At 35.6% G+C, this 18,667-nt stretch overlaps 1 pseudogene; it reads left to right on the forward strand.

Annotated features, from left to right (window-relative positions):
• Nucleotides 1-2,625: 2,625 nt before the first annotated feature.
• On the forward strand, nt 2,626-16,557 carry LOC122134404 (annotated as a pseudogene).
• Nucleotides 16,558-18,667: the final 2,110 nt, after the last annotated feature.

The following is an 18,667-nucleotide window of genomic DNA, read 5'->3' on the forward strand; positions in this document are numbered from 1 at the left end:
ATAAATACAAAATGCAGTTTTTAAATGATGATTTCATTTAGTTTAAGGGACAAAATTTGTACAAAACTACCTGGCCCTGCGTGAAAAATTAATTGCACCCTCCTGTTAACTCATGAAAGAATTCCCAGGAGTGACTGGCCAACCAAAATTCAAGAGTGCCACGACGACTCATCCAGGAGGTCATAAAAGAACCCAGAACAACATCTAAAGAACTGCAGGCCTCACTTGCCTCAATTAAGATCAGCATGAATCAACAAGAAAGAGACTGGGGGGCAAAAGATGGCATCCATGGGAGAGTTTCAAGGCAAAAGCCACTGCTGACCAAAAAGAACACAAAGGCACGTCTCACATTTGCCAAAATATCTTGATTATCCCCAGGACTTTTGGGCAAATATACTGTGGACTGATGAGACAAAAGTGGAAACTTTTTGGAAGATGTGTTTCCCATTACATCTGACGTAAAACCAACAAAACATTCCATAAAACAAATATCATACCAACAGTCAAACAAGCTCAAGTGCACTTGGGTTTATGCAGCAGGACAATGATCCCAAACACACACCAGAAAGTCCACCTCTGAATGTCTCAAGAAAAACAAAATTAAGGTTTTGGAGTGACCAAGTCAAAGTCCGGACTTAAATCCGATTGAGATGCTGTGGCATGACCTTAAACAGTACATTCATGCTTGAAAACCCTCCAATATGGCTGAATTAAAACAATTCTGCAAAAAACAGTGGGACAAAATTCCTCCACAGCGATGTGAAAGACTCATTGCCAGTTATCGCAAACGCTTGATTGCAGTTGTTGCTGCAAAGGGTAACACAACCAGTTATTAGATTTACGGACGGAGCAATTACAAGGAAGGGGGCAAAACCCTTTTTCACAGCACTGTGTATATATATATATATATATATATATATATATATAGATATATATATATATATATATATATATTATTATACCCATCTTTTTACCCATTTTACTAATAGGCACCTTACATGACACTCAAGGACACTTTACATTGAAACAAACAACCTTAAACAACAATAATTATTACAGCCTAAACAGACCTAATACAAATCATACAGGCAATCACATAAAGCCTGCCTAAAAAGATGGGTCTTAAGGCGAATAAGTGTAGGAGAGTAGAAGTGTAGATATGAAGAAGGTCAGATAAGTATTAAGGAGCAAGATTTGTAAGTGCCTTGTAAGTAAGGAGAAGGATTCTAAATTTAATACGGATTTAACCAGGAGCCAATGAAAGTGTTGTAACATGGGAGTAATGTGTTCAGTATTAGGAGATCTGCAAATAATTTGAGCATTACAATAATACGGTAAGTGACTAACGCACAAAGATCACTGTGCTCTTTACCCGAAAGAACTGGACGATGACAATTAATATTATGTATGTGGAAATATGCAGAGCAAATGACACTATTTATATGTGCTTTGAATGATGAAAGACTGTGAAAGATGACACCCAAACTTTTAACCGGTTTAGACACAGACACTAAAATTTTCAATATTCACGGAGGAACATTTAGACTTGGCCAGATTGGTTTTTGAGTCAACAAGAGAAAAATGAGTCTTACTGCAATTTAGTTTAAGAAGATTTGATGTAAACCAGTCTTTAATCTCAGCTATACAATCTGAGAGGACAGTTGTGGGAAACGTAGAGGTGGGTTTGGAGGATAGGTACAGTTGGGAGTCTTCAGCATTGCAGTGGAACTGAATGCCAGATTTCTTAAAAATATTACCATGAGGTAGAAGATAAATAATAAATAAGAGAGGGCCCACAACTGAGCCCTGCAGAACCCCAGTAGTAACATGAAAGCTTTGATGTAAAACTCCTTCAAAACTTCAACTCCTCACTACAAATTGTGGACCCATTAGATAAGATTGAAACCAAGTCAGGGAAGTGCCCATGATTCCAATAGACTCCAATCTGTCCAACAAAATACTGTGCGAGATAGTATCAAATGCTGCACTGAAATCAAACAGAATAAGTATAGATAGAAGTCCTGAATTAGCAGCTGCCACTAAATCATAGGAAATCTTAAGTAATGCAGTCTCAACAATATGATGTAACAGAAGCCAGATTGTTTTTAGAAAGAAACAGTAGATCTGAAATGGGGGGAACATTATCAAAATTAAATGTAAAAATTAAGTTTAATTGAAAACTTACATTTTTGTATATTTCTGTGTATAATACATAGAGAGAGAAACAAAATTGAAAAAAAAGTACTTAGACCAATAACACTAATACTAAATAGAGCTAATAATAAAGGCTTATAAACAGTTTTGAATCATCATATATTTCTGTATATTTCTTCATATTTTTCTTGTTGTTCTTGAGCACAAGCAATATTGAAGAATGTTGTATGGATATTGTTTTTGCTTTCTTTTTACAGACAAAACCAAATGTTTTTCAAAGTATTTTGTATTATTTAAGTGGTTTTTCATCATTACATAACTGTTTTCTAATTCATCTTAGATTTGTTTCTAATGCAAAACTGAGTGCACTGAAGTGTGAGTGTGAAGCGTCTGTTAGTGACACTGATGAATGAGTGTCATCTGCACATGAGCTCTGTGCTTTAATAATGAGAATCAGACACTCCGGCTCAGACTGTGTAATGGTTTCCGCACTGAATGCTGCACTGCTGTCATGACTGACAAAAACCATCCAGTTAGTCGGTCAATTTCTTTTGCTAAATGTTTCTAAGTAGATACTAAAGCTAGGTTGTTGTTCCTGGTTGCTGTGCGGTTGCTAGGGTGTTCTAGATGATTATTGGAGCGTTACTAGGTTACTAGTGCAATGTGGATGGTCGCTGTGGTTGCTATGCGTTTTTTCTTCCTGTCTGGTGTGAGTTGTCTAAGTGATCCTCTGACTCCGGTCCCTCCTTCAGTGTGTGGAGTTTTTATTCATTTTTTTTTTTGTATTGTCCAGCAGATGAAAATCGTGAGTGGACACACAACTATGAGCACCGGCCCCAGTGACTGATATTACCAGCACTATTATTAGCATCTTTAATAACCTTCTGTCTGTCTGTGTGTGTGTGTGTGTGTGTGTGTGTAGATCTTTTGTGGCTTTGCTGACGTGAGGCCTTTGATGTCCCAGCGCTCTCTGCCCGGCACACCAGTCAGCCACAAACACCTGCCTATCGACCTGCGCACATCCATGGACGGCAAATACAAGGAGATCGCTGAGGTGTGTTGTTGTTTGTAATGTGCGTGTGGTGTGTTTGTGTGTGTGATTGTAATACGTGTAGCTGTAACGTGCATGATTGTAATGCACACGTTTGTTTGTTACGTATGTGATTGTAACGTGTGGCTGTAATGCATGTGTGTGTGTTTGTAACGTGTGTGTAACTTGTATGATTTGTTTGTAACGTGTGTGTTTGCAATGTGTGTGTGTAACGTCTGATTGTGAGGCATGTGTAATATTGTGTGTGTTTGTAACACGTGTGTATGTGAAGTGTGATTGCAACACACATGTATAATTGTAAACACGTGTGTAACACGTGTGCTTGTAACGTGTGTGTATGTGATTTTAACTTGTGTGTGTATAGAGTGTGTGTGTGTGTGTGTTTGTAACATGCATATGTGTTTCTAACATGTTAATGTGTGTTATTGTAATACATGTGTATGATTGTGACACGTATTTGTAACGTGTGTGTTCGTAACACGTGTGCGTTTGCTCTTCAGCGTGAGTGTGCTTGTAACATGTATGTGTGTGTTACTCATGTGCAGGAGCTGCTGGCGAGGAGTCTAACGGACAGCGACATGCGTTGCGCTCCATACGAGTTTCCTGAAGAGAGTCCCATTGAACAGCTAGAGGAGAAACGCCACCGTCTGGAGCGACAGATCAGTCAAGACGTCAAGTACAACATACACACACACACATCCTAACTGTGTGTAATGCGACTATTTTTTTTGCGCACACTGAACGCCAATCAGTATACATTTAATCTTTAGGGTTCATTATGTGCATTCAGATTTTGGAATTAAAATATTAAACACAAGTACATAAATAAAAAAAAAAAAAAAAAAACATTGTAAAGTAAAATAAATAAAAAATAAAAGGGGAATATTATTAATCCTAAAGATATTTATTAATAATTTTAGTAATATTATTTAGCATTAATAATAATCTACTTTCAATATATTTATTAAGATAATTTATATAATTTGTTAAAACTTGAAAATAAAGCAACTTTCCCTTCCAACTGTGATCCTAAAGATCAGGTGTTAGACTGATTTTTTAAGCATATTTCAGAATATTTTAAGTCTTCTGTTCAGGCAAAATAATGTTTTGAGAACCGTTAAAGTTTCTGAAAGTCAAAAACTCATTTGTTTGTGACATATATAATAGTGTATTATAATGGCTTTGCACCTGCTCAGGCATTTTGTTTGCGATCTGTGGGAATACTTTGCTTTGAACACACTGGTCCAAAACACCCACCAAACACGGAGATGTTCATAATCACACACAGACACAACAGGCCAGAGTTTGGCCGCGTTTCAAGTGTTCGTGTGGGTGTGTTTGGGTTTGTGTCTCTTACAGATGCTTAAACGCACACTCTTTCTGCTCGGGTGGAGAATTTCAGATTCCCTTTGCTGCATTTTAAATGAAAGTGCTTTAGAAAAATCAATCTGAGTGATTTATACTCTCTCCTCTTGTGTGTGTGTGTTGCTCACTCAAATCTGACACTTTGCCTCACATCCTTCAAGCTTGAGCCTGAGATTCTGCTGCGGGCAAAAACAAGACTTCATGAAAATAAGACAGCGCAAACAGACCTGGAGTGAGTCACTGCCGTCCCCGTCCGTCTCTGTCTGTCCATTCCTCCGTGTCTCTCCTCTCATGTGTCTGTCTGCAGGTATCTGAAGGACAGTCATGTGGACGAGCTGTACCTGCATCATATGGAGACACTCGTGGAGAAAAACTTCCAGCGCGTGTCCATCTCAGGAGAGGAGAAGTGTGGGGTGAGAACCACAGAATCCAGCTTCATTTAGTTTGCTTGAAAAAAATGACAATAAAACACATAACAAAACTTTTACAACACTTATTAATCTGAGTAATGCACCTTAATACTGTATATGTACTAATACATTTCAACAAGTGCAAATTAACCTCAGGTAGTATTTTTGTAGCACTTTTCACAATGTAGCATACGGCATATACACTGATTCATTGATGTTGACTGATTCTAGATCGATTATTGTGGTGTGTTTGTGTGTTCAGGTGCCATTCACGGATCTGGTGGACGCAGCGAAGTGTGTTGTGAAGGCCTTGTTCATCAGAGAGAAGTACATGGTTCAGGTCTCTGCAGCCCTTCTATAAAACGACTGGACGATCCCTGCAGGAGCTCAGCCAGAGAGCGCTGGACAGCGCTGACATGTACGAGGACCTTCACGAGAGTCCCGGCGACTCAGGTGTGTGAGTGCCCCGACATGTGTACAGAGCCTGACACAAACCAGCACTTATGTGTGTGTGTCTCTCTCAGACATGTCCGTTCATGCACCGGTGTCAGAAACGCACCCATACGAGGGGCAGCACATGAAGAACCTGCCACCGGACGCCGGATACAGCTGCAAGATGGTGGACGGGGTCATTCACGTCTACACCGCACAAAACCCCATGGACAAGTGAGTTTCGGGGACAAACCGACTGCAAACGTCCTCTGAAATTAGCTAAATTTAACTAAACCTCCTTTTGGGGGACGCCCTAGAAAGGGAAATGGGTCATGAAGACACACGAGCCTGTTTTAAACCCTTGTCTATACACTGGAAAGAAGCATGGTGCAGAAACGGTTTCTCACTTAGAAAAATGCTAGTACATCTCACAATTAATTACACAGAAACTGAAAGGAAAACATTGAATTAAATGTTTTTTTTTTTTTCTTGTAAAATGTACTACAATAATAATAACATGAAGAAGCAAACAGTATAATATCCACATAAAAAATAACAAAAATATTATTGGGTTTGTTGAATGTAGCAATAAATTATAGCTCTGAACAGCTGTTCTAAATAATATTAAATACATTTTAAAAGAATATCTATTTTTAAATAAATGTTGTTGTAAGAATAAACAAAATTGCACAATGCAGTGCATTCAGGGATTGGCAGTCAGGATGCCAAATTTCAATGCAAATTTTAATTTAATAAAGTAGAATTACTATTACTATTTTTACGTAAACTTTAACCAGTAAAAACCATATTTATGTTGATGGAAAGAAAAAGAAAGTAAAAAATCGTAAAACAGGTTTGATTCTTTGCACTGTTAATATCGTTAACTGTAAATAAAGACGCTCACTATGTAGGACGACTCGCTAGGGTTGAAACAGGGCTTGTGTCTCTTCATTCACTGCTAAAAGTGTCTGTTTTAGTTCTTAACTGTGGCTTTATAAAGACGTCTGGTGTTGAAATGATCCGCAGGAGCACCGAGCTGGACCTGGCCGTACCCAGACCTGCAGGAATACATCGCTGACATGAACATGATGATGGCACTCATCATTAACGGCCCTGTGTGAGTGACTTGTTTTCCCAGCATGCACTGGGCTCAGCATACATGCGAGCGTTCTGCTGTGTCTGATTTGTGCGTTTTTCCCTGCAGGAAGTCGTTCTGTTACCGGCGGCTGCAGTATCTGAGCTCTAAGTTTCAGATGCACGTCCTGCTGAACGAGATGAAGGAGCTCGCCGCGCAGAAGAAGGTGCCGCACAGAGACTTCTACGTACACATACGCAAGGGTGACGCATCCCCTCAGTTATTTATGGATGAACAGATTAAAGAATTTGCAATTTGATCATCAAAAATAGATCATTATTTACATACGTAAATGAGCTAAATGAAAGTACAATATCAATGTAGAGTATTAGAATATAAAATATATATAAAAATCTAATATAATTAAGTTAACTAGTATAGTAATAATTATCAAAATGAAAATAGATTTATTATGTATAATAAATGATATAATGACAAATATATGTCATAAATGTGTAATGTATATAATAAATACTAATAATACTAATAAATATACAGTATTAGAATTTTGAAATACACTGAACAAAAATAATAAACGCAAACACTTTTGTTTTTGCCCCCCCTTTTTCATGAGCTGAACTCAAAGATCTAGGACTTTTTCTATGTACACAAAAGGCCTATTTCTCTCAAATATTGTTCTCAAATATGTGTTAGTGAGCACTTCTGCTTTGCCGAGATAATCCATCCACCTCACAGGTGTGGGCATATCAAGATGCTGATTAGACAGCATGATTATTGCGACAGGCGTGCCTTAGGCTGGCCACAATAAAAGACAACTCTAAAATGTGCCGTTTTATTGTATTGGGGGTCTGGGGGGGTCCGAAAAAACCAGTCAGTATCTGGTGTGAACACCATTTGCCTCACGCAGCATAACACATCTCCAAAAAACAAAGTGTTGCGTTTTATAATTTTGTTCAGTGGATATAACATTTAAATATTAATGTACAGTGTTAGAGTACTGAAATAAATAGACTACTAAAATAGCAATTATTAACCATGTAAAAATAATATTACAAATTTAAATACTACAAAATCTAATATATAATATAAATATAATAATAGTATAATTAACTGTAAAAGAATAAAGTATTATAACAGCCGAAATATAGAACAATATTTTTATATTATAACACTTTATCATATAAACATCATAATTATAAATTACCTTATTATTAGTGCTGTCAAACAATTAATCCGCGATTAATCGCATCCAAAATAAAAGTTTTTGTTTAAATAATATATGTGTGTGTACTGTGTATATTTATATATATATATATATATATATATATATATATATATATATTTATATATATAATATATATAAACAAACACACGTATGTATATATTTTGGAAAATATGTTATGGTTATATATTAAATATGAATATAAGTAATGTGTGTACTGTGTATTTACTATGTGTATATATAATTGCAAAAGTGCTTTAGAATGTTTTTTTTTTTGTATATTAAGTTAATGTGTGTACTGTGTATTTACAACAAAAACGTATTTTGTATGCAATTAATCACGATTAATCGTTTGACAGCACTAATTATTATATAAATATAATTTATAGCATTAGAATATTGAAATATATAGAATATTAGAATACAAGATAAACTATCATAAACTGTCAAATTAAATTACTTGTACTGAAATTATCATCAAATTGAAAATCACTGTTCTGTAAAATAAATATAATATAATTATTTTTAGAAAATGTAATAGAAGAACATACAACAAAATATAATTATATAAAAAGTACTTATTTATAATATATATAATAGTACAAATACACAATATTTAAATAATGCATTTTTAAATTGCCTACAGATTTTTTTTTTATGATTATATGGTTATTTTGATTATTTAAGATTTTATGATTATTGATTAAGCAAATTCAGTTGAAATTACAACTACAAACAAAAAACAACCAAACAGCAATTAGAAAAAAAAAAAAAATCTTAATTTCAAAATGTTGCACCAAAGAAAAAAAACAACATGTAAAGCAAGCGCAACAACTAGATCTCGCTCTGAATAAATAGCTGTTAAAATGTAAGTGTGAACATGAAACTGATTTGCGTTTCATAGTCTAGTAGAGCCTCGTTAGTGAAACGGCAGCAGAATGAATGTGTGTGAATTGAGATGAACTGTCCGTCAGGTGGACACGCACATCCACGCCTCGTCCTGCATGAACCAGAAGCACTGCTGCGCTTCATCAAGAGTCTCCATGAAGAAGTACCCCGGACGAGATCGTGCGCATGCAGGGCGGCCGCGGCCAGACGATGATGGGAGTGTTCGAGAACATGAACCTGACGGCGTACGACCTGAGCGTGGATACACTGGACATGCACGCGGTGAGACTCGCTCGCTCCCACACGCTACAACACACTAACACACACCACAGCGTGAGTCATGTGACACCCTTCCGCTCCCTCCGCAGGACAGGAAAACACCTTCCACCGCTTCGACAAATTCAACTCTAAATACAACCCCATCGGAGAGTCCTCCTCCCGAGAGATCTTCATCACGACCGACAACCACATCCACGGGAAGTACTTCGGACACATCGTCAAGGTGCAGACCACAATAATTCATCATAATTCAGAGCAATTACTGTCATATTACCACTGGACTATATAATATATGTTATATAATACAATCAATCATTAATCATTATCAAATAATGCTAATAAATATCTCAATTAAAATATTTATAACGATATTATATATAATTATAAATAACATGTAGATAACACAGTGTGTTGGAATACTAACATTTATATAATATTTATATTACAATATAGTATTAATAAGAAGTATTGGAATATTTACATACAGAATATTAGAATATATGTAGGAATAAAAAGTAATAATATAGAAACAATTGGCAACATAAAAAGTTAACTGTTTCTCATAGATATATATTTATTTATTTATATATAGTACAACAATGTAATGTGTATTTCTATATGCACCATTTAAATATATGTTTAAACTTTTAAAAAATTATTCAGTGCATTATCAGGTTTTTTTTAATAAAACTTATTTTAAGATATCTTTTGCTTATTTTCCTAAATCTATACTTTAAAATTTATTAGTAAAATCAATATATAATTGAAAAATAAAATACATTAGAATAATATATTTTGCTTTCAAAATGTAGTTTTAAGAAAAGGAAACAATATGCAAAAATAAATGTTTTATTGATTATGCTATTTTTTATTTAATTAGTGTTATAAATATAAAATCATGTGTTGAAAAGTACCTAATATATTTATATGAAAATTACAATCAATAAAAAATATGATATTTTCTTTTTCAAAGTGTAGTTTAAAATAAAGAAACAAAATACTATATAGAAAAAAAAATTCAATAATGTCTTCATTGAAACGTATATTTAAATCTCATTACTGTATGCATTATTTTGCCTGTCCTACTTCAAGCTCGAATAATAATTAGCTAAGTCCAAAACGAGCCCAGATGATGGCGTATATTCAGTGCTGAATGTGCTGGCGGTGCGTTTCCTGTGTGCGCAGGAAGTGATGTCAGACCTGGAGGAGAGCAAGTATGTCAGAAACGCTGAGCTACGTCTGTCCATTTACGGCCGATCCATGGACGAGTGGTACAAACTGGCGCTGTGGGCCGTCTCTCACTCCGTCTACTCCGACAACGTCCGCTGGCTCGTCCAGATCCCACGACTCTTGTGAGGAGACACACACACACACACACACACACACACACACACACACACACAGTGAGTTTGAGACAGTGTGTTGTGTGTTTGTGTGCAGTGACGTTTACCGCACCAAGCAGCACCTGAGTAACTTCCAGCAGATGCTGGAGAACATCTTCCTGCCGCTGTTCGAGGTCACCATCAATCCCAGCAGCCACCCCGCAGCTGCACCTGTTTCCTGCAGCACGAGAGACACACACACACACACACACACTCACACACACTCTCTTCTCGCGACACAGTCACACCTAGGGTTGCAAAAACGTGGAAAATTTCCAGTCAATTTCGGAAACATTCCAGAAATTCTGAATATTCCAGGGATTTTTGCAAATAGTTTCTGGAAATTTACCAGAAATAATCCACCCCCTTTGCAACCCTAGTCAGACCCTTTTATTAAAACTACAACCATAAAAAACATTTCCGTCACTTCGAATAAAATTAAAATATATAAATATTTCAGCTAGTTGGCAAGCAGTGTTATTAGGTAGTATTATTTACACACACACACACACACGTGTATATATATCTATATTATATATTATTTTTCAGTTTTCAGTTTAAGGTAACATTTTACAAAATTTGTTATGTGCTTTTTCTTATTGTTGGTTATTTATTATTTATTGTTATTAGTTTTTGAATATTACCATTTGGGTGTAAGTTTGTTTTAGTTCAGTTTAGTGTTTATTTATTTGCAGTTAATTTTTGTGATTCAACTTAAAAACTTAGAAACTCTGCCAGCTAACTGAATACATATATATTGTGTATGTGTATACACACACTTTTTTTTTTTTACAAATGTTTTTAATAGCTTTAGTAGCTTTAGGTAATGATAATAGCCCAAGACAATTTTTTTTTTTTTATGTTTTTTTTATTTTTTTGTTTTTATTTTTTATTTTTTTTTTCTATTTTTTATTTTGTTTGTTTTGATTTACTAAAACTACAAAAACTGGATCTGAAAAATGAACTAAAAGGTTTTAAGTAGCCAAAAATAATAAAAATAAAAAAACTAATTCAGTATATTAATAACTGTTTGCAATGATTCAGTTAAAACTGAAACAAAAGACAACAACTGCAAAAAAATAAATAGTGATAAATATGTATACTGCATGAGTACTGCAAATAAAATTATGTACATATATATAATATATTAATGTACGGAATACAGAAATAAAGTATTATTAGTCATTTAATAAATTCATTTCATTTAAAAAATTTAAATACATTAAATCAATGAATACAAATGGAAAATGAGTCGAATCACTAAAATTATTTTAGTTTTGCTCTTCTGGTCCTTCACAAACTGATTCGCAGAGTGAATCGAATGTTTGGGAGTGAGTGAAATGTTCATATAGCAGAGTTATAAAACCTCATCAGAAAAACAGGATATAATAAAAACATCGCTAAAACGACATCAAATGAAGCTTTATTGCCTTTTGATATATTTTTGAATCGAGAAATCAACTCGTATAGTCCGTGTCGACACGAATTGATTCACCAGTATGAACTCCCGTTGTATCGTTTATTCTGATTCCATGCACGTTAGAGACTTTATAAAAACACGTAACAAGGACATTTCCTGTTGAAACAGGAAGCAAGTCGCTGTCATTTTAGAGAGCGTCCGATTGGACAGAAATCTATGGAGTGCACGATGATGTCATCAGTGCCTCTAGTTCGTTGGAGCGGAGGAGAAAAACTAACTGTAAGCCACAAAACGTAATTTGATTTTAATGTTTAGGTGGTGGGATTCGACAGCGGTTATCTGGCGACGAGTCCAAACCGGAGAATCACGTCTTCAACCTGGACAGTCCATCTCCGGCAAGCTGGTGTGACAACGACAACCCGCCGTACTCATACTACCTGTACTACATGTACGTCAACATGACCGTCCTCAACCACCTGCGCAGGTACTCACTCGCGCCACATCATGTGATCGAATCGCTTCATAAAGAATCACCTGAATCACCTTGTCCCGTCTGTGTGAGCAGGAGGCGGGGCTTCAACACCTTCGTGCTGCGACCTCACTGGGAGGCGGGGCCTATCCATCACCTGGTGTCTGGATTCATGCTGTCAGAAAACATCTCACACGGACTGCTGCTCAGGAAGGTACGCAGATGCTAGGGAGGAAATCAAAAGATACTGATTCACTAAAGAACCGCTTCAAAAGAGTCATTCGTTCAGGAATCAGACTACCGGTTGTGCGGTGCTTGTGTGATTCAGTGAAATGAACTGGTTCACTTAAAGCACCCAGTTCAAAAGAGTCACTAGTTCAGGAATGTGATTGTGATCCAGCTTGATTCAGTAAAAATTACTGTTTCATAAGAAACCATTAATCTGGGAATCGACTATACTATGTGGCTTGTTTGATTCACTAAAATGAACGGTTCATAAGAATCTTTTGTCCTACAATTGGATTACATTGGGGTCACGCTATGTGGCTTTATTTACTAAAAAGAACATGGTTCAAAAGAGTCAATTGTTCAGGAACTCAGACTATAACTGATTCGGGCTGTATGCGTTTTGATTCACTAAATGAACTGGTTCACATGGTAAAGAAAACCACATAATCGGGGACCAGACTACACTAGTCACACTACACTATGTGCTTGGATTTAACAAGAAAACTGGTTCAAAAAAGTCAATTGTTCAGGAATCCAACCATAACTGTGGTTGGGCTTTATGCGTTTGATTCACTAAAAATGAACTGGTTCATAAGAATCTGGAAATGGACTACACTGGTCACACTCTGGATTTGATTTACTAAAAAGAAACGGTTCATAAGAATCATCGTTATTTCCTGAAGGAAGACTCTTTTTAGTGAATCAAACGCTGTGTGGGGATTTGAGTTTACTAAAAATAACTGGTTCATAAGAGTCATTAGTTCAGGAATCAGACTACATGGTTTCTTTTTAGTGAATCAAACACATAAAGAGCAACCGATGTAGTCCGATGCCTAAATAAATGACTCTTATAAACAAATGACTCGTTCAGTATTTTTTTTCTCTCTCTCTCAGCTAATATGATTTCAGTTGTTGTGAAATGTGGCTTTGGTTCAGTAAAAAGATACAGCTCATGAAAGTTATTAGGGTAACGTATTTCACTAGAAGTCTTGATTCATTTAAAGATTCAGTTCAAAGGAATCATTTGTTCAGGAATCATACTATCCTGGTTGCTTCATTTAAATCCAGTACTTTTAAAAGAACAGTAACTAGTTGTTTTTTAGCTAATACAGAGCAACTAATATAGTCTGACTCCTTAACAAATTAACTTTTATGAACCAGTCCTTTTTTTGGTGAATCAACCACACAGCACAACCAGTGTAGGATCACATGACCTTATTTTGGTTCAATCAAAAACAATTCAGTGTCCAAAGAGTCATTTGTTTAGAAATTAGATTTCACAAGTCAGTCAAAAAAATAAATAAATGAAACCTTTGGATGTGTTTGATGCACTGAAAAGAACCGCTTCATAACAGTCAGTCATTCAGGAATCATTGGTTTTCAGTATTTTGAACAGGTTCTGGTTTACTACACTCGATAAACACACACAGAATGAATGCGTAAGCGGGAAGTGGAGGTCAGATAGCAGTAATTGTGTACCTGTGTGTATGTTGTAGGCTCCGGTCCTTCAGTATCTGTATTATCTGGCTCAGGTGGGCATCGCCATGTCCCCGCTCAGCAACAACAGTCTGTTTCTGAGTTACCATCGCAACCCTCTGCCCGAGTATCTGTCCCGCGGCCTGATGGTGTCGCTGTCCACCGACGACCCGCTGCAGTTCCACTTCACTAAGGTTAGTGGCGGCAGCGAGAGATGCTCTTGTCTGATGACTCGTGTTGTGTGTATGTAAACGTGTGTGTGTGTGCTTCAGGAGCCTCTGATGGAGGAGTACAGCATCGCCGCTCAGGTGTGGAAACTGAGCTCATGTGACATGTGTGAACTCGCCAGAAACAGTGTGTTAATGAGTGGCTTCTCACACAAGGTAACACACACACACACACACACACACACACACACACACCAACAAAATGAAACAGCAGTATAATGTAGAAACTACTGACATTATCAAAACTAAATTAACTTTGAAATGTTTGAACATCAATTCAATAATGTCTTTGCATGGTGTGTTGTGTTGTTAAAATATATCTAATCATAATTTTTCTAATCTTATATATGGCTTGAAAGTGGTGTGAAAAATGTATAAAATTATCTTTTTAAATCCTTTCCTCTAATTTTTAAACGAAACTAAAAAGTAAAGTAATTTAAAATAAAGTAAAGTAAAATAAAATAAAATGGATAAAAATGTATGGGAACCCTGAAGAATAAAAAAAAATCCAAATAAATAAAATTACACTGTAATATTTACTACAATAGAAATGACAGATTAAAATATACCATATATCATGTAAATGTATATACATAAAATAACTTCATAATTATAAAACTTAATTATTAATTTAAAAAAGGATTCAATTTAGTTTTGTAACTTAAATTTAATTAAATATAAAAGTTAACTGAAATAAATTTATGTATATCACATACAATATAATTATATTACTATTATGCACATTAATATAAATATATTAAAAACAAAATTTTATACAGTAATTAATTATTATTAATCTATATTATGAAATAGTATAATTATATGTGACAAATATTAATGACAGTGTATATCTGTTTATATAATATAAATTACAAGTATATTATCATCATGTTATATATATATATATAACAAGTATAATTATTTTATACATTCTGTTAACATGTACATATTGATTTATACTGTGTATAACAATGCAATCATATTATTATTGCTATACATTATAATTATTCTATTTATATTACAGTGATATTTTATTATTATACACATTGATATATTAAAACATGCATAACAGTTCTCTCTTTTCTCCTCTTGTTTCAGAGTAAGAGTCATTGGCTGGGTCCTGATTACACTAAAGAGGGTCCCATCAGTAACGACATCTGGCGCACAAACGTCCCAGACATCCGTGTGGGGGTATCGATACGAGACTCGTCGTGTGAAGAGCTGCACCTGATCACTCAGGCCATCCGAACCCAGGAGCTGGACAGAATCGAGGAGGAGGACGGGCTGTCATTCACATCCAACCAATCAACACGCTAGAGACGAGCCCTGACCCCGCCCACACACCACCTGTCCAATCAACACGCTCGAGATCTGATCTGACATTCCGCCTGTCCAATCAACATGCTCAAGATGTGACCTGACCCCGCCCACACACCACCTGTCCAATCAACACGCTCAAGATGTGACCTGACCCCGCCCACACACCGCCTCTCCAATCAACATGCTCGAGATAAGATCTGACTGCACACACACACCACCTGTCCAATCAACACGCTCAAGATGTGGCCTGACCCCGCCCACACACCACCTGTCCAATCAACACGCTCGAGATCTGATCTGACATTCCGCCTGTCCAATCAACATGCTCAAGATGTGACCTGACCCCGCCACACACACCCACCTGTCCAATCAACACGCTCAAGATGTGACCTGACCCCACCCACACACCACCTGTCCAATCAACACGCTCAAGATGTGACCTGACCCCGCCCACACACCGCCTCTCCAATCAACACACTCAAGATGTGATCGGACCCCGCCCACACACTGCCTGTCCAATCAACATGCTCGAGATAAGATCTGACTGCACACACACACCACCTGTCCAATCAACACGCTCAAGATGTGACCTGACCCCGCCCACACACCACCTGTCCAATCAACACACTCAAGATGTGATCGGACCCCGCCCACACACCACCTGTCCAATCAACACGCTCGAGATCTGATCTGACCCACCTACATTCCGCCTGTCCAATCAACATGCTCAAGATCTGATCTGACCCCGCCCACACACTGCCTGTCCAATCAGCACGCTCGAGTGAAATCTGATCTGACCCCACCCACACACCGCCTGTCCAATCAACACGCTTGAGATTAGATCTGACCCCTCTCATTTCGCTGCATGTTTAGAGACGTTTTAGCTATGCATCGCTATTGTACGACATTATACCTCCATCAGAACGTCACGCTCCCGCACGTGCCTTTTACTTTAGAGACTTTTATTTTGAAGGCTTTATTTGATGTGTCTGTGATTATAACACTAACCCTAACTACAATTATTTACTTAAATCTAATTAAATTTAAAACTAAACTGAAATAATTTTTTTTAATACTATATTAATACCATTTAATATTAAAAACAATTACATCAATATTATGATAATATTACACATTGATATTAATATATTTTTAATTATAGATTTTAATATATTGATAATATTAATATAAATATATTTAGTTTTAAAAATGTTAATGTTAAAAAAAAATAAAAAAACTAAAATCAATATTAGTATTTTATGTTAAATATTTAGTTTTTACCATTAATGTTAAAAACTAAATATAATTAACACCATTATACATATTAATATACATAATGACACAAAGTCTATATTATTAAAGTACAATATTAATTATAATTTGCTTTCAACATTATGTTAAAAACAATATGTAATAGTTAATGCTATTCACATACTATTATAATTTAAATTTATTATATATACTATTATATGAATAGTAGCACCCCCTACCCCATATGCCTTTTGCTTTAGCTACTTTTTGAAGGTCATTCATTGTGATTATAACTCAATGTGAATACCCCTTTTAATCTCTTGTTCTATTATCCGTTATATTTTCTTGTCATTTTAAAGGATTTATGTTGTCTGAAGGCTGAACTGTTCAGAAGTGAATGTGCTCCAGTCCTGCAGGAGGCGCAGTTAAGCTAAAACCTATTTTTTTTTCTAATCCTAAACCTACTGAACTCACCAAACCTTCCGTTTCTGTGATGTTTACAAAGTAGTTTACCTAACATATATTATACGCTTGACATTGATGTTAGCTTTGAGTTTTTAGCATTTTCCGATCCAGCATGTGTTCGGTAGATTGAGTTGAAGTTATACTGACTGTTAATCGCCATACAGCATTATGACACTGAACTAATAAATAACACCAAATGTGACTCAAAAAAAAAAAAAAAAAAAAGCATTAATTTATAGAAACTAGCACATAAATCCAGAGCAAAGCATGACGCACAACATGCTAGAAAGCAAATGAGATTGAATAATTGTACGAAATTGATCTATTTTTAGTGAGAATGAGTGTTTTGTTGATTTTAATAAAGCATGTGTTTAGTCTCATCTGGGCTTTTGTGCATCTCTGTATCAGAAAAACACAAAAACAGTGATTGTATACAAATCCAGATTGTCAAAACCAGCTGCAGGGTCATATTGATCCAGTAAGATACACATATAAAAAAATAAAATAAAAAAAATGCACAGTTTACAGCAGGGGTTTTCAAACTTTTTTGACAGCTGAACCCTCTTTGAACTAAATGATGTACTTGAAGTACCCCCTGAGACTTTAAGTAAATATTTCAATTATTTAATGGCACATTTGCATGTTTAACTTTAAAAATGATTCTTTTTGTATCAGTTTAAAAGTTTTATACATTTAAGATTTTACATTTACATCACATTTGTATAAATCTGTAACATTTCTTTGCAAAAACGTTTAAATTATTATTTTTTTTATTAATTCGTTAATCGTATTTACTCGTAGACATACCATGTAAACCAACTCACAAACCCCCTGCAATTCCCTCATGAACCACCAAGGGTTCGCGAACCCCACTTTGGGAAACCCTGGTTTACAGTAATGGAATGAAATTTTTCAAATGTTTTAAAAGCCTTAAAATACATGTAATTTATTATTATTATTATAATTTAAAAGATATAAAACTTTAAAAGGTTTGGGTAATTTTTGACCAGGTTATGTATGGAATACCATTAGTGTCAAATACGTTTGTGCTTTTTTCAGTTGCTTATAAACATATACATGGCTAAAGTCTGAAAACACTGTATTCAGTACAAACTGGGCTACAATAATATGCAAATAGCATGTACGTACATGATTGTCTTTTTGGAGAAAACGTGTATGCGTGGTAGTAAAAAAACTACAATTTTGAAGTCACTGAAATGAGGTCATAAAAACACCTAGAGACATTTGTTCACAAGACTGTCACAACCTGGAGCTTGTAGCCTAGAATTTTTGCTTCAAAATGATGTGAAAACATCTTGTTTACTCGCTTGCAGAAAACAATATATTGATTTAAATTTTCTAAGACACTTTATGTTTGTAAAGGGCATATGAGAGGAGGCGTGATTGACCGTGAATATTAGTGCGATTTACACCTGAGAAGACAAAGACCCACATAATGAGCCTTTCAGTCAGGTGTGTGACTTGAGAGGGAAGAGTTACAAGAAAGAATGTGAGGACAAAATAAATGTATA

Source organism: Cyprinus carpio, chromosome B22 (assembly GCF_018340385.1).
Source record: "Cyprinus carpio isolate SPL01 chromosome B22, ASM1834038v1, whole genome shotgun sequence".
Taxonomy (NCBI): domain Eukaryota; kingdom Metazoa; phylum Chordata; class Actinopteri; order Cypriniformes; family Cyprinidae; genus Cyprinus; species Cyprinus carpio.